General features: G+C 39.0%; 1 long non-coding RNA gene across 3 annotated transcripts; it reads right to left on the bottom strand.

Annotated features, from left to right (window-relative positions):
• Positions 1 to 10,841: 10,841 nt before the first annotated feature.
• Positions 10,842 to 14,680, bottom strand: LOC114003278. Of its 3 annotated transcripts, none has more exons than XR_005563744.1 (4): positions 14,424 to 14,680; positions 14,016 to 14,052; positions 12,209 to 12,317; positions 10,842 to 11,340 (listed from the first exon to the last, which is right to left on the bottom strand). It is a non-coding gene; the product is annotated as an uncharacterized LOC114003278 (long non-coding RNA). The 3 variants fall into 3 exon arrangements; XR_003546170.2 differs by lacking the exon at positions 12,209 to 12,317 and adding an exon at positions 11,971 to 12,157; XR_005563745.1 differs by lacking the exon at positions 12,209 to 12,317 and having other exon boundaries at positions 10,842 to 12,157.
• Between the last annotated feature and the right edge of the window lie 12,874 nt (positions 14,681 to 27,554).

Raw genomic sequence — 27,554 nt, 5'->3', positions numbered from 1 at the left:
AATGTATGTAATGAAAAGCAGCTACTCCAAAAAAAAATATAATGAGAGTAACCTCAGAGTTTCTCCATCTCTCACCATCAGTAAGAGGAATTGGACTATCTAGCCACATAGATCCGTTTTGTGCTTCTTGCTTGCAGGAACCTCAGCCTCACTATATTGCTCAGGTCCACTCCTTCCCTCCAGTCTGCTGGAAGAGTTTTTGCAAGCTGTCAGCAGCAGAAAAAAAATAGCAGATCCCAAAACCCAAAAAACCCAAACTTCAGCTGTTTCCTAATGTTTAACAAGGGACTAAGAATCAGGCCTCAGCACTTCCAGTTTGAATGGGTGACCTACCCAGTCACAGCCAGTGGTTGCTGGAATGCAGAGATGCTCTGTCTGGATGTATCGCATAATCAGGCAGCTCCAGCCAGCTATTGGAAGTGCAGCCAAACACATGCTCATGTCAAAAATAGAAATTTGTCTAACTAGTGTGTTGGCACCGCTTTGACAGGTATACGATTTATAAACTATTCCTCGAGGGGAAAAGGAAGGCAAATTGTTTAAACAAAAGTGTCGGTACTTTCATCACCCTCTTTCCTGGGCAGCATTTTCTGACCCGCGGCTGTGTTCCAGCACTCTCCGATACCAAAGTGCTGCTGAGAAGCTTCCGTCTAAGCAAAGTCGGGTACTGTGTTCCTGGAAGTTAAATTATAACAATAACTTTGAAGAGAACTGAACCCCCCTGGCTGATAAAATGATATACCATAATAAAAAGGGAAAGGCACAGTTACATTTTGGCTTGAGTTTCCCAGACTTGGTGCAGTTGCCTGCTGTCAGCAGAGGATGTGTGTAATCACCAGTGGCAGTGGGCACAACCAGCTTTGAGTGCTGTCTTGAGAAGGAGGAGAAGGAGATTTGACCTTGCCTGCTCATAGCATACGTCATTCCCTCCCTGCCTGCAGCTGCTGGTCTGACCCAGTGGGGTGGCATCTACACTCAGGTGTGACTAGACCCTGGCAACAACCACCTGGTTCTTCACTTCACCATTCAGGAATATTCTTCTGCAGAGGGTCAGGAGCTGCACTGGTCTTTGCTGAAGACTGATTTGGCTTATTTTTCACTTGAGGGCCTTCACTGGGTGCACACATAGGAACTGAGCTAAAATGACCATAAAGACTTCTTTCAACCACAGTGGAAGAAATCTGGGAGCTAGAAGGCATCATACTCCTCCAAAGAGAGCAGTAGAACTTGTCTCAGCAGCACTGAGACTTAGAATCCAGGCAGTGCCTCATGGCCTCTGGCTAAATTCCCATTTGGCCTTGGGACTCTCAGTTCTGGATCCCACTGTGTGAACTCCTTTTTTTTATTTTCCTCTCTCATGTCTCTTTGGTGGTTTCCCAGCACCACACGGCAATGCCTTAGCAGTAAGAGGAGGGATGGAACTGTATCTTCTGAGGGATGGACCTGGCTGTCTGCTAAGGAATGGACCTGGTTGTTTACTGATCATCGTGCTGCCTCCCCAAGTTTGTTTGTCTCTTGGAGAGTGTGTGCAGGCACACAGCTATGGGTGATAGGCAAAGTCAAGCCCAGAGTGTCCTTGTGAAAACCTTGGCCTCTGCTAAGAGTTTGAAATGGGCCTTCCTTGCAGCAGTGGAATTAACCTGAGATGGCCTGTCTTTCACTTCTCTATACAGTCAGCTGGAACACAAAAAAAATCTGCAGTAGTGCTTTGGGATGCTTTTTCCCAAGGCAAAATGGATACCTCGGAGATAAGCAACATTATGCTTCATCCCCCAAACAAACACGTCTAAACAGCAACACATTGTAAAACATTGACTTCTATTGTCAAGGTTGCCTACTGTAATTCCAATTGCCATCAAAGGACTTTTAACATTTTATCTCAGTCAATAGAGACAAACATTTTGTGCCAATTAACTCAATTAAAATGTGGCGCATTACAATAACAATTAACAGCTGAGGTCTCTGCAAAATGCTGTTTACAAAAGCATTTTTTGCTAATCTCTGAGTATTCTGAGGCTTGAAGCTTGTCGCCTTGTGCTGCACTGCCCTCTTTGGCTTCTTTCACATTGAAAAGTTAGGTTGTTTTAGCAAACATAATCAACTTGGCATGTCCTCTGCTTCAAACATGCAGCTGGAGACATCAATAGAAGATTAAGGGATATAGGTCAAATTTTCCAAAACGGAAGAGATTTAGAAGTCTTTCATCAAAACTTAGACTTCTAGATAACTGCATTGGCAAATCATATCCTTACTCAGAGAACTCTTTTACCTCAACAGCATTTGTGCCTCTTTGTGCACCAGCTGATTGAAAAGCCTCCAGTCACATTAAACGCGTTTATGTCACGTGTCTGTCACCTCTGACTGCAGGATTATTCATGACAAGAAACATGACATAAAGCAAAACTAATTTAATCTACCTTTGGATAGGTTTAACATAGGAGAATAATGTGTCCTTGCCCTGCCAGAATTTTATAAATTACATAAACCAAATAAAAGGATTTTGACTTAAGGGCAAAATCTTTACTAATCTATAACTTCAATGACTATGACGTGAGCCTTGATTAAGAAAGAGCTGTGATTTAAAGAAGTCTTTATGGTTGCACCTGATTTTAATGGAGTAGATAGCCATATTCATAAAGCCTAACCAGTCACTATCAAGCATTAACACTTGGTTCTACTGCCTTTTCTGAAGGGATGGACTGTGCAGTCATACCAATGACTGCTCAGCTTCAGTGGTCAGAGTATACTAAATAGGACTACTACTTTAAAATTATTTTAAACTGTAATCCATACAATTTTGGTTGAAAGTCCCATGTGTGATTCAAGAATACTCTCTACCACATGCAGAACATAATGTTATTTACATGTGGAAAGTAAAGCACTCCAAGAAAAACTCTGAAAAATCAAAAGGTGATAAAACCAGTGGGAAGAGATGTGAGTTGCCAAGAAGAAGTCAGATCAAATTAATATAAAGGATACTTAACTCTTCCACTCAGTTTAAATACACATTTTTAAACTATGGGCTAGCTAACACGATTATATACATATATGTATATAATCAACGGCAGGAAATTGCAAATTACAGCTGAATAGGAAGTAGTTGATCATGACAGAAAGTTAAAAAGCAAGAGACTTAAGCAGTGTCCCTTAGCATTTGTCTTAGCAGTTCAGTTACACATTCAATTATGCACAGTTCCAGAAGATCTGAAGTATTATTCAGCCATATTTAATTTAGCTGGATTCATTTTTTAAAAACTTTATTTGCATCTTTTAAATGGAATACTATTTATATAATTTACAGAGTACTTTCCTCTGTACTGTCTCATCTATATCTAGGGCAGTTTCTTTTATTGGAAAACAAACAAACACATAAACAAACAAAAACCTCCATAAAACCTTATTTATATTTTCACTTGTCATTTCCTCTGAGCACTTCCCACCATTCTGCTGTGGCAAGTCCCCTATAGTTACTACAGTATTGCCACATCATTTTCTACATCCCATATAGCTGCAAAGGGAAATAATTCACATTGGCTGCAGATCCACAGGCTCACATGTGTTTAGCATTAATGTAAAGGACACATAAAATCATATAATGTTAAATTTAGCTATAGTATACATCCAGTTTCCAATGTTAATCGACACTATATATGCCTAACTTACATTGAATTAAAAAAAAAAGTATCTATATAAATAATGTGGAAGACATATCTGAGCATATATTTGGACATATACATGCTGGCAGGGATTTATACACGTGCATATATGAATATATAAATACCTGCACATATAGAAAGTGAGGTTATAAAATTTTACTAAAAACCTCCTAACTGGCTGTATTGTCAAGCATTTTACCGAACTCTATTATAGAAGAAAACCCAAAAGACAGTGGGTTTTAAGAGAGGGAGGTTGGAAAAGTGGTTAAGGCCAGTTCTGAATGAAGGAATGCCTCAGGGTATGAGATTCATTTGTCTTTGTACTAATGGGTTTATGGCTTTCTTTTTAAACAGCCAGCTGGGGCCGGGGAAGGGGTGGGGAGGTGAGGAGGACTCGCTAATCCCGGCTCCTGCCCTCCCCATCTGCCGTCAGCCAGCGAGGGGCCACTGCCTGTCTCACTGCCTGGTCCTCTGCCTGTACCCTGCTGTCTGAACACCCTACCTTCCCCCTCTGCCTGTCCGCTCTCCCTGGCCCCGCTCCCTGGCCCCCTGTCAGCACCCTTTCCTACCCTGCTGCCTGCCCCGCTGCCTGTGCTGCCTGCCCCTTCTGCCTGCCCTGCTACCTGCCCCCCCCCGCCTGCCTCCTATGCCTGTACCCCGCTGTCTGCCTCTCTTCCTGCCCACACACTGGACAATCCCGGACCAGAGCCACCAGCCGTGGGAAAGTCATAGGTCAGAGCTGTGCAGGACACAAGGTGACATGTGGAGAAGAGCAGCTGTGTGGTGATTTGTGGTCGAGGGGGGAATATGTGAAACGCTAATGGCTGCCAGGTCATGGGCGACACAGCGTATCCCGCTCAGCACTCCTGGCCCCAGCTGAGTTACCCTGGCTCAGCACTGGAGCATTATCTTTCGATTTTTACATTTTTCTTTCCTACATTCGCAGAGGGCCAAACTCACCCCACTCCAAGCATTGCTCTGCCTATGCGGGCTGTATGCATGCTGTTTGCTAATCTGCATGAAAGTACCCGGGTATGGAAGGGAAACAGCAAGACATCTTATCTTTGAAGGGATCTCAAGGCCTTTTGAGTTTACTGTTGTTGCAGTCATTATTGTTTAGCATATCCTTGAAGGTTTGGTCTGAGGGACAACTGGTGGGAATGCAATTTAGCTTTTTATAATGTAGCAATTATTTAAATATACACCAAGCAGGAAAGTAGAGGCAGAGTGAATTTCCTCTGTTAAACTGTTACGATATGGGTCTTCCTGGGGGAAGGGGGGAAAAAAAAGAGAAAAAAAGGGCAATATAATCTGCAGAAGGAGCATCACAAAAATAAATTCAAGTACTTTCAGGCCTAGGAGCAAATTTTTGTATTGCTGTCTACAATTATTCAGCTACAGCTTAAATTTAGTTTATTCTTGAAAGTTTTTTGTGTGAGAATGAAGTGAAAGAGAAGCACACACACACAAACACAAAACTCCCTGTTTATCAGGGGGTGATTGGCAAAACCTGTAAATTTTAAAAAAAACGGTGTAAATTTAGATGTTCGACGTTTACCAGCATGGGGTGTCAGTGCTATGTACTTGCAAAAACTATTGCAATAGCAGCAAATCACATCCAGCACAGATGGAGCCTTGGAGTGACCTTTATAGTTCAGAATTGGAAACAGGGATGACACAAGCAGCAGGAATATCATGGTGGATGAGTGCAGACGATGGTGCAAGGCATTTACAGTCCAGTAATTTCTAATCTCAAAGTCACACTCCACTGGCAAAATTCAGTACAACTGCACCACCAAAAATTTTGGCTGTGAGTTGTGCAGAGCTGGGCTGCCACTGATCCTGGGACTGCAGAAACAAGCTAGGACCGTGGCTGCAGTGTCCCGAGTGTATTGGCTAGAAAGGATGGCACTGTCAGCAGAGTATCCGCAGGTGGGGAGAGCAGCCAGGGGAGGGTGAGCACAGAAGAACCGTGAAACGCTGCTGTTTTTCTGAATGGAGACCTATAGGCACAGTAGAAGACATGGTACTTGGCCTCACACAATCACATTCAAAGGATATGGAAATTATGTCTTTCCTGAATGCAATCTATCTCCTCTAGTGGGATTAGAAAATGTGTGGAAGGGCTGCCTTGGCACAAAAAGGCTAACACATTCTACCAATACAGTGCAGGTGGAGCCTGTGCGCTGTCTTTGCGCGCTTGCCAGCTCCGATGCAATCCCTACGCAAACCCTTCCTGAAGGCCAGTAGCTCTGCTTGCCTCCTTTCTTCGGCCAGGAGCCAAATGCCACTATTTGATTAAAAGTATCAAGGAAGACCTCCTATGGGGCTGGTTACTGAAACCCAGAAATATCACATAGTGAAACAGAGAGGGCTAGCAGCTACTAGATCAGCAGCACATATCTGCTAATGCTGCACATTTCTCTGCATCAGGCATCATTGACATTTTATCCTCTGGTTTGTAATAACTCTTTCAGCGCCACAGGCCTGCCAATTTTTCTTTAACACCTCCCCTCAAAAAATCAGGTGCAAAAGCAGAGGTCAATATGTTAGAGCCAGTGATCCCTTTCCAGAGCCTGTGGCATTGCTCACCTGTAAAGTGTAGCAATCTGCCACTTCCAGTGACATTCCAGTTGGGTTACATCCCAAGTGTCTCACCATGAAGGGGTTAACACTGTAGCAGCCTTTCTTGGTGGATCAAATTCTTGCAAGGCTCTCCTTGCTTTGTTCTTTAGTGGGATGAATTCAGCAAGAGCAGTCTTAACACTGGGATCTGTTGTCCTCCTTCAACTAGCACCCTTGTTCTTCTCCCTGACTTCAAGGCGGGCTCCCTGTTTGCATATCAGAATAATCTCACCCTTTCACATTGTCCCAGCAGCAGCTTCACACCAGTAGACTCTGCCCCTGCGGGGCCCCGGGTCAGGGACAGCAGCAGCCACCACCACTTCTGTGCTGTCAGGCAGGACAGAAGGAATGTGCCTGGCCTTGTCACAGGGGAGGGAAGCCTGCACTCCGCAAGAAATTTGAACAGATGTCACTAAGCTGGCTCAGAAATCACTCTTCAGTTGCTAGCTATCACCCAAGCAGTCCATCCAAGCATCCAGTGCTCATCCCAAATTGCTTGCATACCAGCAGCTTTGCCTTTTGTGATCTGTACACACTATTGGCATCTTTATTTAAAACCTCATTCAAATATTATGTGAAAATGCTTTAGATCATTCTCTGGCACTGGGTAGTGGGAAAGCCTGCAGATGTGCCACCGAGCCCTGCCAGCCCCAGGGCTGGATGGATGGTCACATCCAGGTCTCACCAAGACTGTGCTCTCTGTCACCCACTCTGGCTTCTTGATATTTCTTTGCTATTAATACCACAACAAGAAAGTCCTGTGTTCGCAGCAGTCAAAAGTTTTCTAACTTTTATCACTCAGAACAAATTACCTTCAGTTGGAAATCTTCCTGTCTTATGGCATGTCCTTACAAATATAGGAATTAATGATATCCTCCTGTCCCTGGAAATGTTCAAGGCCAGATTGGATGGGGTTTTGAGTAAACTGGTCTAGTGTAAGGTGTCCCTCCTCATGGCAGGGGGTTGGAACTAAATGATCTTTAAGGTCCATTCCAACTCAAACTCTTCCACGCTTCTGTGATATCTTTGTACCTGTACCAGACATAAGATGCTCTCTGTGGAGCAGCTATTAGTAAGCTGAGCCATAGCTGGGAGTGAAAGATGCCTGGGATATACCCCAAGACTTCAGAGGTGTCAGCACATGCTGGAGTCCTGGAGGGGCTCCTCAGCTACCCAGCCCTGCACTGCCATATGGTCACCAAAAGAGCATGGAGGTTAATGCTCACAACAGAAAATACTTTCAAAACATACAATACATTCAAGTAGCCATCTAGCCAAATATCTGAGAAGTTGCAACAGAGGTTGTTTAAGGACTTTAAAGCACATGGAAGTTTACAGATTTGAGGACTTTTTTGGGACCCTACTTTGAGAAAACAGACTTTACCAGTCAATTTTCCCATATATGTCTCCCTGAGTAACAAAATGTGCATCAGCCTCCTGGATAAGAGACACTGAGAATGCCTACAATGGCCCACACTCTCCCAGGTAAGCTACGTGGGTTGTCCTCAGAGAAACAGAAGGCGGCAGGTGCACCACCATAATCTCACAGAACTGTGCCAATACTGCAGAGCTGCAACAGGAGAGAGGACAGTCCCCCTCCCCCCTTCCATTGCCTGCTGCTCACCTGCACTACATCAGGAGGGCAGGTCTGTGTCCTCTTTTGGGCCTGCTCAGTCATCAAGAACCTGTTCAAACTCCCTGATATCAAACCACATACTGTTTTGAATTGCTGGCTTTGCTCTCTGTCAGGCAGGGGACAAATGTGGAGACTGGTAGCACTATGCCTCTGTACTGAACCAGGCCCTGAAGATAACATTTTGGAGACCTTGAGGCATTGGTTTGAAAGTCAGACATCCAAACGTATTCTAGCAGCAAAACCTGTTTGAAAGAAAATGGGGCAATTGTGTCATCATCATTCCTTTTCAGTGTCCAGTCTCATTTCCTTTTGCATCCTTCCTATTAGCATTCATTCACTGTGACCATTCCTGTGAGTTTTTAGTAAAAAACAACTTGCAGATTAGTCAGTTTTAAGCAAATATTTGAGTGCTCTAACTTGATATGTATTCTGAACTAAAATTAAAAGTGTTTGTCCGCATAAGCCTGACAGAAGTTCATAGTGACAAAGAGTCTGTGACCAGTCAGACCCTATCCTCTTTACCAGCAACTAATGGCTTATGTAGAAGCTGAGGGTTACAAGGAACCAGCTGCAGAATTATCTAACAAATAATTCGTGGGCTTGAGCAAGTATAATGACACTCATTTCATCTGCGTTTAAATTCAAGCCTGAATCAAGCTAAAGCATTGCAACTGGGTACAAGCAGAAAAAAACAATTTCTCTTTAACAGGAAATTCCGGGGTTTCAGACAAAAACCTAAACATTTTCACAACCTTCAGGCAAAAGACACGGTGTTGTAAGATTGGCTCCTTAAATCACTGTCTTTACCACTCGAAGGTGCATTTTTCAACAAAAACTCTTTTAAGGGAGTAAAAAGAAGGAGCTCTTATGGTCCAGCAAATTCAGAATCTTTCTTTAGAGTGCCAGAATGATCTAGACACAATAATGTAAATATCTATTTTTTCATAGCTTCCTGTAATAAGCAACCCAAGGCTTCCTTCAGCCCCGTTAGCTGAATATACCTTGTAGTCTCAGGGATGATCAATTCTGCCCCCCAGAAGTATGAGGCAGAAGCTTGAAGGGGTCAGGCACCACACCAAACTTTTGTTTTGTTTGCATTAGGGCTTTGTCTCTATTGGCTCCGCAGTATTTTTATTTCCTCTTTCATCAATTGGTCCTGATGAATTTAAGATTCGCTATCATACAAACTACAGTTTTAGAACAAATCACCCTTTCATTTAGTTAATACCAGCAGCATAGCTATAAAGCTGTAATAGTTTACAGCTTCCAGGACATAACCTGCAACCACAGACAATACAAATTATATTACACTGTGTTTTATTGCTCTTTGAGGCCCACTAAGAGGCTCAGTGCTGTTTCATAGTCCAGAGTAGCAGCAGCTCTTTATTCTTTTTAACACATACCTGAAAAATACTTTAATTCTGTTTCAAAATGGTGTGTTTATTTTTTTGTGAGTCTGTCCTCAAAACTGCTTGTAGTTCACTTACTGTAGGATGCAAACAGTACTCTCTGTGCAATTAAAGGAGAGTATGCACGCACAGGGAGAAATGTCGTCTTCCACACGCACTATCTGCACAAAGAGCGTCTCCATTTTGAAAAAGAAACAAGACCCCACACTTCGATAGTAATTTGCAAGGATATGACATCTGAGAAGGCAAAAACCTCAGAAATCACAATTCCTTCCTAAAATGCCCTTTGATTTTTCAGGTTGTGTGTTCAAATGCTTGAGGAATCATAAAGGCTGCTGGCGCAGTTTCTTAGCCCTGCCCCTTCCTCTCTAGGCCTGAGGCTGGGCACGGAGGGGAGCAGAAAGGAATCGCCATGTTTTCTTTAAATGGAGGCTCTAAAAAAAAATGAAGGCAATAGGGCTTCAGGAATTGCAAAGGGCCAGAGGGAGTGGGTGAGCACAAGCTAGCCCTGCCTTTTAAAACATGAAGAGACCATGTACTTGTTCCTACTGCACCTGCTGTCCGTGCAGTGCTGTGTTATGGCTGAGGCCAGCAGTCCGATCTGCATATCAAATAGCTGATTTGTAGATGAGGTCATTCATTTTGTGGTCGTATGTTTGCTGTGGTGGGGATGGGCTGTTGCCTAGCAGTGGGCCACAAAGTCCCAGCAGGTTTCTTGAGTCAGCAGCCATCCTTTGCTCCCCTCACCACTCTCCTGCCCTCATTGACAATTCAAACCCAGTTTTGACCTTAATAAATAAAACTCCAAAAGGTTTGACTAGTTCCTAAGTTCAAAGCGTGGGTGACGTGCTGTGAATTGACAGCTTCCTTTGATGCTGCATTGGTTTGGTGACTCGATAAGAAAAATACATATCCAGAAACCTTGGTACCATGTGAATGGAGGGATGGCAGATAGTGTCTGGCTGCAAAAACACCCTCCGAGAGGCTGGGGCTGCCTTGGTGCCTGGGTACACTGCTCCACTGTTAAAACATGGAAGAGGGGATTAAAAGATCAGCACCACATTTATTTAAGCATTTAAACACGTCAGAAGTGGTTTTGTAAAATTTAAGCTAGTTTTCATGTATGACTGCTAGGGAATCAATTATGCCTTTCCTGTTAATTTTGACAGCCACTTCGCATTGGGCAACACTCATTCAAAACGCTTTTTAAGAAGTATTTTCTTCTTTCAAAAGCAGCTAAAGCTACTTACTTGTAGCGTACAGCACATCAAGCTGGTGGAAAGAGAAAAAGAAATCAGTCACCGTTTCAAATTAAAAAGAGAAAAAAAAGCAGGGCAAAGAAGATGAAAACACTGGAGTACAAAGCTGCCTCTAGGAACTACAATACATATATGTTGTCACCATTTGGTGTCTGATAAGTTGGCAGAAACTGCAGTTTAAGTGCTTTTATTTTAGGAGTGATCTGCTGACAAAAGACACATGTGCAAACCATGCCATTTAGATGAAGGAGTCATATTCACTTTTTGCAAAGTACAATTTATTTATTTTTTCCAGATTATAATGTTTTCTAGGAAGAAAGGAGTACAAAGACCTCTCAGCCCTAAAACAAAACCAAACATCTCAGCACAAATTGGAGCCCTGATAGCTCAAAGCAAAAGCCTCACAAACATCTATTAGAAGCAGGAAATGTCTAATGGAAAACTTACAAACATCTGATACATGAAAGGGAAGGCACAAAACAGGAAAGCAGAGGCATGAGTAGCTAATTGCTGTAGATTCCTCACAACATTCGCTGAAACACAGCAAGACACATCAGTCAGCTCCACAGCACTGGGGTATACAACAGCCATTAAAGTATTAGTAAGAATACTTGGAAAATGAGCACTTAAAAAAATGCTAATTCTTTGGACAGAATGAAGCTGCTTATGCTTGTGACTGAATTTACAAGGATGCTTTGAGGGTGACCAGAGGCATCCTGGTATAATTCTTCTCATCTAATTCCAGTTATAAAAGCCTGCAAAAAGAATAATTTTTTAAAGTATGATTATTATTCACACTGAAATCTAGGTGTAAAAGCAAGATGTATATCTTCCCAGCTACTGCATACATATCCAAACTTGTAGATGAAACTTGCACTTGGTTTTGATAACCTCTGGTCTAAGAAAAATGTGAAGTTTTAAGCAACAGCAATGCATTATGCTGGAGCATGGACATGCAGCAAACACAGAGCACCTATTCTTGCCCCTTGTAAATGCCTGCTGCTTGTCTGGTTTGAATAAAGTTATGCCTACTACTGTCAGAACTGAATTTGGCTCATGGTCCTCATGCAAATTGCCGCTTGCCTGAATGTGTGCACCATATTAAGAATGCAAATATGTTTGGACTAGATGATTGTTCCTTTATTTGCTGTACACCCTAATTCACAAGGAGTTGAATAAGGATAGTTTTGGTGTGTGCAAGAAGGCAGGCTCAGACAAAAATACATTAAACTGTTTGCAAATAAGTTAATTATGTCAATAGATCTGATCTTAAGTCACCCTTTCTGATGTTATGTATATGGTTTCTTGAACATAGCCAACAGAGAGAGAAAAAAAACACGTTAAAAAAAAATAATTGTCATTCTTCAGGACATGAAATGAAGTACCTTTTTCACATGTACTACAAACAAGCTTATGTCCAGGGTCCCCATCTCCAATGCTTTGAGTTCTGAAGGCCAGAATGTATCATTTTATCTTTGTCTGAATTTCAACTCACAGACATTCTGTGAAGTTAATCGCTTGTATTTGTCTATTGGAAAGGCATCCAGTGCTGAGCTGAAGACATCTGGCAATCTAAAAAACAATCCCTCATTTATAATTTGTTCAAATGAATGATAACCATACCCATTAAAAATGTATATCGTATTTCTCATTTGAATTTCTGTGATATACTTTTTCATTCCTTCTCACTTCCAGCTGTTATTCTGGAACTCCGCCAACCTTCTGTGAGGCACTTAGGGAAAAAAAAATAAAAACACAAAACCAACTAAAAATTAACATTTGTGAAAAGAGAAATTTTTTAAAAAAAACCAACAAAGTAGCATTTTCTAGATTTCAGAAATAAAACCTAGCTTCAACTACAAAGTTAATTCAGCAAAAATACAAATTTTTATTTTGCTTACAATTTTTCTTGCTCACGTTTTAAAGAATATTTTAAATTATTTTGAAGGAAAAACCCTATACTTTATTTCATAATGAAAGGGGGAAAAAAAACCCACCAACAAATACAACAGAACAAACCAAACCCAAGGAAGAAACCAAAATTATTTTAGCCATATTTTCAGAGCATGCTATTCTTTCCTGTGGGAAAATTCACACATTCCTTACACTGAGATATTAAGTTTGAACTTTCAGTCATTTAATTAGTTCTCAATTCAACAAAGCATTTAAGCATGTTTTCAAAGCACAAAGCACTTAAGCACATTCTTATTCTGTCCCTGAATAGGAGCAGAGTGCTGAATCACACTGGGAGCTCTGAGAGCGGATCCCAGGGCAGCCTGGCAGGGCCACAGAGCTGCAGGGCTCTTGCTGGTTTGATTCCCCAAGAAGGGGTATGGTAGTGATTACATCATGCCCAGAATTAAAGCCAGGCCTAGTTTGAAAATGCAAAACTTTTTGCAATCCTATATAATGTCACAAATTTATAATAGAAAATTGAAAACACACATATGCCATATGAAAAAAAAAGACAAAAGAATCTGTTGGGGATTTATATTTGCCCATTTTTCACAAGTATAAAATAAATATATTAAACAATAACCCGATAAAACCTTACGTTATAACTGTGCAACTAGACTTTCACTGTGTTTTGGATATATGGGATATGAAAATGTAGGTGAATTCAACTGCATACACAACCAGACAGAAAAACACACAATTTAGGTTTCCAAAATCTTCAACTGCAAGGTACCTGAGGGATACATACCCAGACAAATACACACACACACACACACACACACTCACACACATACAGAGCTCAGGTGAATCGCAACAATGCCTTGGAGAATCAAGAAAAAAGATGATGCTATGTATCAAACAGATATTGCAAACATATTTTCAGTTAAATTAACAATAGTATTACCTTACCAGTAATATTTTCTATCTTTTACATTTAATTTTATACCAAGAAGTCTATTATTTGAAACTATGTTTTCCGTTTTTACTTCATCACTAGGTGTTCAGAAATATTTTAAACTTTACATTGTATGCTAAAATAGTAATATTGGCATTTCTGATTATTTCATACGATATTTGTGTCTAAAATAAGTCTGTCTGAAATTTAAACACTCTGCTTTTTGCTTCCAAGACTCCCTCTGATATCAATGAGGAATGTAGGCTTGACCCATTGCTGAGTAGCCTTTTGAACAAACACCTTTAACAATGCTAGAGGTAGCAGTCAGTTCTCTATAGAGATAAGCACTTAACAATTCAAGAAAGCAAAGAATTAATGGGATTCCTAAGAATTTTGGACCTGTGTCCCTGCCACAATGGCGCGTTGGTTTACGCTGCTGCATATGGCTGTAACCCCAGAATGACAAAATATTCAACTGGGATGCTTAGTTTTGTATTCACTTTCTGAGTGGCAATTCTTTAATTGTGTTTCTTTGTATTGTTTCTGTGTAAAGCTTTAAGGATTGTAAATCTTACTTACTTTCTACATCTTATTTCCCGTTTTCAAGAGTCAAATTCTGAAAAAAATAGATTACACCCACCACATCAGGTAATATTCAGACTGAGCAAAAATATCAGGAATCAGATAAATATTACTTTATATTTTCTAAACAAAATTTTCTACAGTGACGTTAAAAATATATCTAAAGAAACACTGTTTGCAACTCAAAAAGGGATTTATAATGCAACCCAACTGAAAAAGTCTATTTACCCAAACTGAAATTCTGTTTCATTTTAACAAAATCGTAAAACATTTTTTTTAATAAAAATGTTTTAAAAGATTGAGAAATTCTACTGCCCAATGCCTTTAAAAAGGAAAAAAATGAATCCCTGTACGTTTCATCTATGTAGGGCTGCTAAAGTCTGAGGAAGGGGGAATTGTGCTTACGCAGAGGAGGACGCCCATCATGCATTCGCCAGCAGGGAGATGTCAGCCATTTTTCTGCACACTCTCCCCAAACGCAGGCTGGAGCTGCCCTCGCTCCACCATGTCAGCCCATCTGCTTCTCTCCTCACCCTGAGAGCGCTTCCACTCACGCAAACATCCTCTGGCTCACTACAGGCATATCAAAAAATGTTTTCTTTAGAAGAGAGGTAAATGAGGAATAGGAAAAAAAAAGATCATATTTTCCAAAGAGGACAAAGAAATGCGAAGCTCATCCTGCCTGCCTTGCTTGAGAGAGCTGCTCTGCATTCAGGGGTTAGCCCGGGTGGAGAATGATGCTGTTGTCTCACAAAGGACTCATGTTGAGCTGAATCTTTGATTACAGGACAAGTGCCTGCATTAGGCCCCTCATTGCGCTCACATTCTGCTCCTGCCATTTGTACAAAATTTCTGAGTGATCTCTTTGTGAATACAGACCTCAACTGAATCAAAGATGAGCTTCGTCCTTGTTGTGTGTGTGTCCCCCCCTTATTTTTCTGTGAGCACTCCTTTTCTGTTTCCCTGCTCCTCCTCTCCCTGATCCCCTTCTCCCTGTCTCCTTTTAGACCCTTTGCCTGGTTAGAAAAAGGAATGCTATGGATCTAAAATAAAATCTAATGAATGGCAAATCTTGAAAATAGAGGTAGAGGTGCCTTGTGGAATCTTTTAAATTTCCCCCTCAAATTCAGTCATGATCCCTGCAAAAATTATGCATAACCTCTTGGTCTTCTTAATAGGATTTATGCTTGTTGTTGCTCTGCACACCCTGCCATGCCAGAGAGGACTCCAGAGCTGCTGCTGTAACCATGGCCACTCCTCATTCACCACTCTTGGCAAATTTCTCCTGGTGTAAAAGGCAGTGGGAAGGAGAGATGCACCAGCAGATGCACGAACACGATAACCCTGTGTCTCTCTCAGCAAACCACCATGTGCCTAAAACCCACTGAATTTGTAAGCATTATCTGAGAACATTCTTTCAGCAAAATCACCTCAACATCTGCAACACAGAAAACAAAGCAAATATATAATCAACCTAGTTTAAAATCCTGCTTCAGTCAAATGTCACGGGGGCTTCATGCAGGCTCCGGAAGCTGGATTTTTTATGCATCTGCCCAAATTGAAAAGGTTATTTCACTGTCTTCAGGATGACTCTTGAGCTGAAGGCAGAGCTGAGGGTTGCTGTCCTGAAAGAAGGGAAGTTGCTAGGAGATAAGTCCAAGATTTCAGACAGCATTGGTTGGAGTTATCTCTAATTGACAGCTGCTTACCCTAAGGGTCTAATTCTAACCTTGAGACCAAAACCATAATGAGAGGGCAGCTTTCCTTCACCCCTGTTTTCTAGCCAGGGCAAGGAGATTACTGCAGGTCTGTTCTTCTCTGGTTTTTGTTATGCTTCTTTTCGTGGGGCAGCCCTGTGAGGCTCAGAGCCTGCTGTGCTTTCTGAGGCTATAGTTTGCATCAGTGAGCCCTGTCTGATTCATACCACCTGAATAAACTTGCTCTTACAGCTAAGATGGTCTCACTTTTTCTTTTTTTTTTTATTAAAGGGGGAAGGGTGAAAAGAAATTCTCTTACACATAAAATGATTTAAAGACTTATTTTTTTAAGCAGATACATTAGTGTGCAGCCTATGGTTAACCCTTTTTTAGGGGGACTTAGACTGTCATTGGTAGTTTTAAATCAAGTCCATGCTGTTGGCAAGTTGCTGTTATTTAGGACTGAAAATAAAAAAAAAAGAGAAACATTCAGAGAAAAGAGATTAACAGAGGCAGGAAAATAAGCTGGGGTAGGTTCTCGGGGGGGGTTGTTTTGGTTTGGTTTTTGTTGTTGTTTTGTGGTTTTTTATTTTTTTATATTTTTGGGGGAGTTTGGTTGATTGGTTGGTTTTTTAACTGACTAGGCTTGTTGGGATATTAATTTATGAAAAAAAAATCTCGGAGAACGTCAACTTGTATTTTAATAATAATTTTTTCTATAGACAGTGGAACAGTATACAAGAAGCCTAAGTCTAATTTTCTTCTTAGATGTACTAATAAAAATCTGGTCTTCTTCCTCTGAATTCACTGGAACTACTCTGGACTTATACTAGGTGACTGAAAATATAGTTTGAATAAATATTTCCAAGGGGACAATTAAGAATAGGGAATGCAGTCACATTTAATAACCCATGGCAAAAGAAAAACAAGAAAAGAAAATAAGAAAGGAAATAAATCCCAATAATAATTTTTTTCTAGAAAATAATCCCATGAATTCTTGAATCTCAGTCACTTTCCTGCTCAACAAAAAAAAATTGTTCTGCAGATTTTTTCAAGTAGGTAAGATCAAGTAAAAATTTGTATCTTTCAGGGAGAATGCAAACAGGAACCAGTTCATAAATGCAATATCACTATTGTAGGAAATTTCTCTGATAGACACTGTGGGGCTAAGTGCTCCATGGCTTAAACCATTTCCCATCCCTCTGCATAAGGGCAGGTAAGCAAGTGGGGAGCAGAAGCAAACTGCAACTCCACAATTACAGGGAGATAGGATAGTCCCAGCCCCTTCATCCTGAGCCTCAAAAGCATGCCAATTTTTTATAGTATTTTGGGTATATAAATACTTACCCTTGAGAAATGTGTTGAGGCTACCAACTTGCTTCGCAAAGACTGACTTGCTAGCCCTGATGTTTTCAAAGTTAGCAGTGTGGTCATTTGGATTTCATTACGGTATTCTTGGTCTGGAAGCATAGTCCACTGGGCAAATTAATTTCTGAAGGAATAGCTGAATGCCTGCCTGCCTACCAGTCAAAATGGATAATGAGTGTATTGCCCATGCGTCAGAGGGGAGTCAGCAAGGCAGGCTGGACAGTGATAAAACAGCATAGAGAGAAGCTCAGACCTTGGCATCACTCTCACTCATCTCTGCTCTTGAGGGAGTGTATAAAAAAAGACAACATCCAAGGCCCTTAGAAAAATAACCATTAATGAGTCCCATAGAATGAACTCATAGAAAGTGTTCTGTGGAGGCTGGAGTAATTTGAACGAGCAGACAACCAACCCAGCAGTGCATACAGGCATAGCCATAACTGCTGGAAAACAGTGAGTCTCATCTTAATCTTCATTTTTTCCTGTTTATTAGGTATATTTTCCTACTATACTGAGTCCTCTTATGTACTGCCTGTGACTGCTGCCTCTGGAAGTCAGAGACTTTCAAATCGCTTAAATGGAATTTGTATATCCTTAAGGCTTCAAGTAAAACTAAAAATATGGTTTGGTGGCATATTTATAATAATGTCTATTTCAACAGTAATTTAACTTATCATTTATTAAGTTGTATGTATTTGAAAGCTAATATTTGTACTGCGTCTGATGTGCAATTCAAATTTGTGCAGCAATTGCTGCAAGAATATTCACAAGAGTTGTTTCCTTGCTCCGCAAAACAACTATCTTTTCTTATCACTATCTTGGTAAAGTGACCTAAAATATTTTTTCTCCATCTGAAACACCAAGAGTAATGAAAATCAACTCCTCCCATGATAAACTGTGATCTTCACAGTAGAAAGCAAAAAAAGAAGCTGCACAGAAAAAGAAACATGATCTTCGTACCTTCCAGAACCGCAATATAAAATTAGGAGGACTATCATGTAACTTCACAGGGGCATAAAGGGGTCACCTTAGCTCTTTGTATGTGTTACTGAAATAGAACTCTGCACCTCAGTCAGAAAAATTTCCTAAATTTTTATCTTGCTGTGCACTTCACTTTCCTGTCCAGGCAGGCCGACCTTAAGGAGAGAAAGAGAGAGAAGATGCTTTGCAAATCAGACTTGTATAAACTACTGACCTCAGGAATAAGAGGAAGAGACTCAGGAGTCTGGAACCACATCCTCATTCTCTGAGCCACCAGCATGCAGGCACTATCACTAAGCTGGTGTCAGGACTGAGCCATACTAGAGGTTTGGTGCTGATGAGTTACCCCTACATAGGCCTTCACTAGTGAGCTTATGATGGTCTTTGTCAAGGCTGTCTAAAAAATATTTCAAAAAAACCAACTGTATCTACAACATAAAAAATAAGAGCAGTCAGAGAGGGTTTGATTCTTCCCCTTCTGAAACCAGTGAGTCTACATCGAGGCTCCCAGTTTACACATGTGGAGGTACCCTATACACCACAGTTTTAGGATGTGACCTCTTGCAAATAATAAAAATATTTGAAATATTTTTTTTCATTTTTAATAAAAGAAGATTCAAACATCAGCAAACTTCCAGGAATAAATCTGTGCATGTTCAAATTAGGAAACAACTTTGCTTTTGTACTTGGCAACAAACTATACTGTAAGTAAAATTTTACCCTTCTACAAGTTTTCAGATCTCTAACATCTTCACCTATTGCTCCCAAAACCATTTCCAGCTTACTAGGTATGTAACACATTAGAACAAAATAAATCTGCAAGTCCTGGCACCAGCACCAGCCTCCTTCAGACAATTAGCAAAACTAGATCTGACCACAGATCATAATGATGTTCCTCTCATCTTCAACAGTGGCTAAAATATTTGAATACAGTTTCCTTAGATGGCATTCTAAAGTTCTTTTTCCCAGCACAGAGAATTTTTTTCGTTCTATCACTGAAAAATAGTTTATGCCTTTCACAGTATTCCATATATTATTATATTTACATTTCTTTTCACCAGAAACCTTGATTTATAACACTGTGTTTTGAAAATCAACATCTTACTTCCTGCCAGAGCCAGTAGATATACCAGCCAGTAATAGCTGGTTTCTAATTTTTTCTCTTTGTGCTAGAAGGAAAAAAAAAAGTAAAAAAATTTGCTGACTTTAGATCTTAGCCTATCAGATGAAGACTTACTGGTGCATTAGAGGCCTATTCAAAATAGGGCTTTTCTTGCAACAGGAGCCCCTAACAATTGGTAATGAGGACAGATTCTGAATTGTTTGTGAGCAGCTGCTTAGTAGGTAAGAGCTTGTTTGGATTCAATTGAACAGTGTTTTTAGAAGCAGTTACTGACCCCTGACCCTTCCTACAGACTGGGTTGATGGGATTAGGGAAAACTAGCGTTCAGCTTACACTTGGCTATAACAAGCTGGCAAGAGATAACATACTTTTTAATTATCAAGTTACACCTCTGCCAAAGTTTGTCTATGAATTTACCAAATGGGTCAATGAACTATACGAAATCAAGCTAGGCTATGGGATAATAGTTACATAAGAAAACAGTTTCGGTGGAGATATAATTAATACATTTATGTGGGATTTTTTTTCCCCTCTGCAAATATTTCACATTTTCAAGTCTTCTTCTATATATGCTGTATGTGGTATTTATGTCAATGCAGCTTAAGGTAAAAAAAGATCTGAATTACTTCTAAGAGCTGCCTAAAAGGTAGCCAAGGAAAAAAAACCCACAAAACATGCAATAAAAGAAATTTAAATTGAAGTAACAAACTGAGTAACATTGAAATTTGAAGCTTGATTTGTTCTGTCACTCTGAGGCTGCAGCAATATAAAAATACTTACTATTGGCAAGAAGCCAACTTGCCTAGCAGTCTACAACCATAAGAAAATGAAACAATTGTGGTATTATTCACCTGGAACAATCAAAGATAATTTCTTACATAATAATAAAAAAATTACAAAGGCCATAGGGATTTTATGTCTTAATTATAATTAGTTAAAACCAAACCAAAATTATAAGGCTTAATTATTTTTAAGGATTTTTTTCTCTGTTTTCTTTCAAGGCAGAAGTATGAAAAATTCTTCGGTTCAAGTCATTAGGGCCCAAAGCTTTCTTAGTTCTCTGCACTGTTAGTATATATCATGTCTGTTATGGGAGCAGTCAGATCTGGGAAATTCTTAGTAAAATAATCATAAGATTTATACAGACCAATCCTTTCATGGACTAGAGAATTTATTGATAAAATAAGTTACAGTGAGTAGTGCTACTTGGTGAGCAGTACAGATATGTTGAAAGCCAGAGCATGGGCTGGAAACTTGGGGAGATTTGTCGCTGTATCTGTGCTTGCCATTGCTGAAAGGCTCTGCAGACCCAGAAAGATTCTCAGAAACACTAGGGTTTACTCACGTTAGTTCTGTCAAATTTCTTTTATATGAGGAATGAGGGTCTCAAGATCAAGTTTCATTTCTAGTCTCACCAAATTTCCTGTCTCAGCTGGAGCAAGTCCCATTGTCACTTTAAAACTGAGAGGAGGTCTAGCAATGAAGAGCAACTTTGGGCTGGGGTGACCTGCATGCAGGAGTCCTCCCTTTAGGATGGGCGTTACCACATACCCCCATTTCATGAAGTGTCTAGTTGCCCCCTCAGAAATAGCTTTACATTTTCTTTCCTACACCTCTCTCAGAATTTGGCTTGTGAATCTCAGTGTTCCAATGGTCAGACACCATTTTCTATCCTAAAGCTATTAATAGCTATTCCATAACATTTACTTCCTTTACCAGTAATGCCTTTTAGTTTGAATAGTGTCTTCTTTTCCTTGCTGTTTACTTCCCTAATATGTTTATACATGGTAATCACTTCTTGTCTCAAAATTTGTTTAGCTGGGGTGAATAAACCAAAATTTTAGGCTCTTTTGAAATAACTGCTTCTCTGCCTTCTTGATTTTCTCATAAGCCAGTTTTATCCTATTTCTACTTCTCTTTTTCTTTTGCAATGTGAATATCCAGACTTGTATGCAGTGTTTTGGAGAACATCTTACAAATGTCTGCTGCTGTGTAAATACTTCTACCTATATATCTCAAGATTACATTTGTTAAGATGCCATCCTGTTGATCTCCCAGGTCTTCCTCCCATTGGTTATTTAAAAGTGGTCTCCCAGTTTATAAAAACAATGTAACTATTGAATTTTGTGCTATTGAAATTCATCCTATTTCTATTACTAGAGTCTTCAAGGTCATTTTGCTTTTCCTGTATAATAATCTAATAATGTACTGGCAATGTAAGTGGAGGGCACAAAAGGAAATCGTAGCAACAGAAGAGGTGTGTGCAGAGACCAGCTTTAGTTTAACTCTAGTATATCAAGGTTAGTCTTCCTAGGCTGCCTATGTAGCCAAGAGGAGGAGAATAGCTTATCTAGGAGTCAAGTTGTAGCAAAGTTTCATTACCTTGTATGAATTGTGTTTGGTGGAGTTCATCTGTCATTTGCCACAGGAGAAATTACTTCCACTGGAGTTAACTCAGTCTCTGTGAATACCCCAAGTGTCTCTTTAATTCATTTCCTTTACCAGTATGCTCATGTTTTTGTCTCTTAGTCATTCTGGAAATATTATACAAGATTAATACACACACACACAAACTTCAGGAGGATTTTCAGTAGCTTTCATCTAGTCCCACACTTCATCTCTCAGCCCAGTGCTGGTAACTTTATAGGCAGTTCCTTCTGTATCATACTGCTTCTCTACAAATCCCAGTTTCTTCAGCAGTCTGGTTTTGCAGTTAGTGTTCACATTACCTGTGAAAAAAAGTCCAAAATAAACATCAGTATGTAGTGAAGCATAATTTACCTATGATAAAACAATATTACAAGGTCCTTGAAGCCTTCAGGTCTAATTTCACCAAAATTTGCATTGCTGAGGTCAGGCTAAAGGATTCTGTAGGTGCTAGGATGATGAGTCTTAATGCAGACACTGCATTTGTGTATTCCGGTTACGCAGACTGTCACCTGGTTGATAGGTTTATTCCAGACAATTGCTATAGGAATTTGGGGTTCACTCACCTATTTTTCCAAATTTGTGAAATTTGTAGGTTGTCTGAGAAACCTCAATTTGAGTTTAATAAACTATTTTGCTATAATAGTCACTTTGCTTGCAGGTGTCTCCTTTCCTATTTTCTTCCTAGTGTGTAATACCGATCTTATTGAAAATTGAAATAATGTTTAGATTTTTTTTAGCCAAATATCAACTGACTGAAATAAAATGTTTCATGTGTACCTTATCCTCACTGCAGTTTTTCAACTTCCTGCTTTTTTCTTCATCTAAGCACATACCTGAAGAAAACTTTAACTATTTTGCCTGATTTCCTTTATGAGGTCAGATTCAGTTTGAGTTTTACCTAGTCCCGCTCTTGCCAAGTCTCACATAGACCTGCATTTCTTGACTTAAAAGTCATAGTTTTCTTTGGTGATCAGTACTTTTTTCCATTCCTTGTAGACTCCCTACTTATGCTTAACGTCATTTTCAAGATGGTTATTCTTCCAGTTAGGTCTGGAAAGTTCTCGTACAACATTTTTTTTCTCATTGCCTGGCATACAGATTCCAGATAGTTTTAGCATGTTTGACATGGAGACATTCCAGGCTGCCTCCAAAATCTAATCCCTGAGCTTCTTAGTTCAGTTGGTCTCCCTAAATAGTTACCTTGGGTTGCATCCAAACTCAGCAGCTTGTGCACCCGGCGCAGTGCCTGCAGTCCCAGTTGCTTGATCCTCAGATAGGGCACAGTGTCAGAGTGAGGTGGCTCTCCCTCCTGACTCATGGGCCCAGATTTCCTTCTCCTCGAAATCAAAGTTCAGCAAGTAAAGGGAGCAGAGGCATGCCAAGGTTTTGCCCTCCTTTGCTTGGGAGGTAGCCAAGGCCTATTTCCACATTCGGAAGCTCAGAAGCACTCCTGGCTGTCGTTAGTTTAGATGAAGTTCTGTCTTTTTGAAAAAGTAACTTTAAAGAATTTTAGCTGCATTATTTTTTTAATCCTTTTTTTATTGTTCTTTTTAAAACCAATTAAATACTGCACACTGAAGGCTTTGCTAGTTAACAACAATCCTTATTCAGATGGAGGTATCAATACTATTTGAGCCAGAATGACCTTTATTCCTCACAACAGGATAATTCTCTGTTATGCAGGTCTTTCCAACAACAGCACAACAATCTTTTCTCATGTCCAGATTAGATTCTGGGATCAATAATAGACTCCTATCAATTTCCCAGTATTCTCAGAATATATTTTGTCCTATCTACCACAGGTGTTTTTACCCAAAGAAATATTGTTTAATTTTATTGTATCATGTTTCCTTACATATTATGGATATACATTTCTGGAGAAAGACTTTACTTTGATGTTATTTTTTGTCAGCGTGTTATGTCCTCCATTACAATCGCCATTACTGAAATTTCATTCAGTGCCTCAGAAATACACGTTCCCCCGCCTTGTTTCTCAGGATTCTCCATTAGAGTAAGAGCATCTTACCAACTGCACCTGATTCTACATCTAAATTATACTCTGCACAGTATTTCTACCAAGTGTATCCAGCTGCTCATACAGATATTAACCTTTCCTGTGACTACAGGGATTAAAACCTCCATCGTCCTCTAAGTATCACAAAGAAAATAGTGTCTCAGCACCTTATGAAGGGGATTCTGAGACTGAGGTCCTTTAGTATTGTGAGGTGTTGAGATTCTGCAGAAACACCTATTTAAAAATACTTACTCTCCATCTAAGGCCAACTGTGCTCTAACGAAGAATTACATTTTGCGTCAGATTGACATATATATTTCTTATCAAATATATGATGTTATATCTTCAAATTAGAACTGGGATCTCCACATCTCTCTGTGTAACGGGGTATGAAGAAGTGTGAAATATTAGCTAAGGGGAGTCTGTATGACCTATTTTTTCCATTCATACACAAAGTATGTGTATCACAAAGATGATACGGAAGAAATGGGATTGATAAACAACACAGAACACTAGGTAGGATGCCATCTGGCCTCAAGGCAAGAACATACATATTTTTTTCTCCAGATTCACTAACACTTTACTGTAGATTTGCACTATCAGACCCAGGCTTTTGAGCTTGTGATATGAGTTTTACCAGGGAATTTGAATCATTTAGTGTTAATTTAACATCCAAAAAGAAGTATAGCTGTTAGTTAAAACACAGACTCCAGTAACATGGTGAAAAAATTTGTTACCAGAGGCCAGGTTGGATGGGGCTTATTGGTACCTGATCTAGTGGAAGTTGTCTCTACCCATGGCAGAGGGGTTAGAGCTATATCATCTTTAAGGTCCATTCAACTCTATAATTCTGTGGAAACATAACAAACCAAATTTTAACTAATGTCTAAAATATTGAAATAACTGAGGGTTTCTGTAGTAATACAGTTTCTGTGGCTCTAGGTTTGCTTTATGCGTTTTTTTATGAATTAAAATTCTTGTCTCAATTTTATTTCTCTATATTGATGTGCACACAAATCCGCACACACAGAAAAATGTATAGACATATTAGAGGGAAGTTTAGTGACATCATCCCCACTCACTCCTGGGTTAGTGCTAACATGTGCTACCAAAAGACACATCAGCAGTTTTAATTCAGTTAAATTGTAGAAAGGAATTAATTCTGGTGCATCTTTTTAGCTTTATATACACATGAATATGTGAGTGAGATAGAGGGAGGGAGACTGCTGAAAGCACAGTGTGAAAGTGGTCCAGCATTAATGTTCCAGATTAAAATAGCCAGGAACAGTCCTGTAACTGCTAATTAAAATGGATATTTAATTTCCCCAAATACTTGATAATAAATTAATATTAATTGCTAAAGAAAGTTTCCACAGGAAAGAAGTAGCAGCATATTAAGGTTATCTTTGGTTTATTATGATCTCTTTCAAGACAAATTAAGAATACCTACAGTTTTAGATATTATAGGAATGTCTTAAGTTTGTTTGGATTTTTTTCCCCTCTTAAGTCATATGGATTTGCGATAGTCATATTCATAGGAAACATAACTTCTATCCATTAAAATTATGAAAGAATTATACAATAATTCTTAAGCTATGTTGTTATATAGCAACACATTTTGGAAATCTGCAGGCCTACTAACAGAGAAGCATATTTTATTAGATGCACAGCTTATTTACCAAAAAAAAAAAAATTAGTAGTACTAAACCTATCCATGAAATCCAGTCATTAGTTTGTCTGAATTATTTTTAACCTTCAAAAAATCAACTTTTTTCCCTCTGAAGTTTATGTAAATGGAAAATCCTACCACAGCTTAAAAGCACTAAAATTGATGTAAATAATTTATTTGGTTATCTAACACTATGAAAAAAGTTTAAAAATATATTTATTTTTCTCCTATCATTCTTGTCTTAGATAATTGGAGAAAAATATGTTAAAAGCTGTGTGAAGTTTTACATATATGCCAACAAATGAAAACGAAAAAAAATCTCATTATTTGCAATACTCTATACACAGCTGAGTAAGAAATGGCTAAAGACTGTGCAGAAATTTTTGAGAGATTTCGCGTTAGCGCAGAATGTGGATTCTAGTTATTTTACATGTCTGTGGGAGTCAGACTGGTCCCACTTCACCAGAGCACATTAGAATGCACTTCACTTAAAGAACTATTATACCACAATGGGCATGTTTATTTGCCTAAAATTAAGCATATTTTTAAAATTTTTTCTTCTCAGAACCAGGTTAGCTTGTGAATAATAATAATAATAATGTCTTCTGTACTTGTTTGCAATTTTTAAGTCTGTATGGGAAAACTTTAACTGTATGTGGCTTAAAGCCTTTGTAAGAGGAAATAGGCATAAAATTAGTCAAATTATATAACTTTGTTTATAAAATTATATAAATTTAGGAGGCAACAAGTGATATTTTCTTGTGTTGGTGATATAGGGTGAGGCATCTTGTCATATAATATGACACAATAGAAACAATTTGAGCTTATTATATTAATATTTTTGTTGCATATGCACTCCCCCTGAGGTTTGTTCTTCAGATTATTCGCATTACTATCTAGAGAAAGTTTAAAGCATCCTCATTTAGAGGTCAAATTTTCACAGGGAACACCTACTGAAAGTTGTTTACTTTTTGCAGTATTTTACATCTGCAACTAATGCAATAAATGGGGAGACTGAAACCCAAAGAGCATTATTAATAGTGACAGAAAGCTTTTAGCCAAGCTCCCTATGTGGTGATGGATATTGTTTATCATGTTTTACTTGTTGTTTGAAACTTCCCATCAGAATGAAACACTCATATAGGAGAAGAGGAACCAGATAAAAGGGAACATGATTTGTCTAATAGTAAGTTCTCCTAAAAAAAATAAAAAAGGAAAAAAAAAAGAACAAATAAGGGCATGATTATTTGCCAAAAAACTGTGCTGTTGTACCCTGGTATCCTGGAAAATATTTTGCCTTTTATATAATATACAGTGAGCTGTACATTAATACCGAGCGTTAAGCCAGAAATCTTTTAACAGTATAATAAAAAATCGGTTGTAGACGATTTTGATTAGCTTTATTTCATCCTTGGATTTTTTTTTTTCACCCTCATTACAAAGCTGTTGTACACAATAAAAACACTGCTGCAACCACTGCTCTGTCATAACCATACCCTATTTTTCTTTTTGAGTTATTTATGTGTTTCTAACTCTTGGTTTTACCAAGTAGTATGAATTAGCACAATGAAAAATGACAGGGGAAAAAAATCTGACAATTTGTGGTTGTTTTTTTAGCTGAATGAAAAGACTGGTATTGACAATAATAAATGTTTTAAAAATAAAGTAAAAATTCTTACAGATCTAAGAGAGTATGCCTTATACCTAACCCAAAATATTTTTAATAGATGTTTAAAAAGTGGTATAGATATATTTCAAAACAAAATTTCATTTTTCTAGAATATATTTTTAACAATTTCACTTTGTACAGTTTTAAAATTAAATACTTATACTTTAATTTGTTTCAGTCTTCTTTCCTAAAACATGTTACAAATTTCAATACTTCCTTTATGAACATTTTTGGTCAATTTGAGCTGATATATGTGAGTGAAGTAATGATTTTGTTTTTCAGCTATGTTTCTACTGCAACAACTGACATATGAATTTTGATGAACAAGAACAAATTCCTCAATTTCTAAACTTGAGATGAACTTGAAAAACACATTTTAGTATTCTTTGATGCCTCAGTCTTTTTTTTTATTTTTCATTTTCTGTGTGTTCCTTCACTTCCTCCTTTTAATTGAGACCAGAAACTTTCTTGGAGTAGGGATGCTGTGAGTACATTTCAGTGTATTACAGAATCACAGAATGGTTAAGCCACTGAAGATCATCTAGTCCACCCCCTCTACTAAAGCAGGTTTGCCTAGAGCAGGTT

The sequence above is a fragment of the Pipra filicauda genome, unplaced genomic scaffold (assembly GCF_003945595.2).
Source record: "Pipra filicauda isolate LSUMZ 115617 unplaced genomic scaffold, ASM394559v2 scaffold248_size1969534_pilon, whole genome shotgun sequence".
NCBI lineage: Eukaryota > Metazoa > Chordata > Aves > Passeriformes > Pipridae > Pipra > Pipra filicauda.
This window is presented reverse-complemented; position numbering and strand designations above follow the sequence as displayed.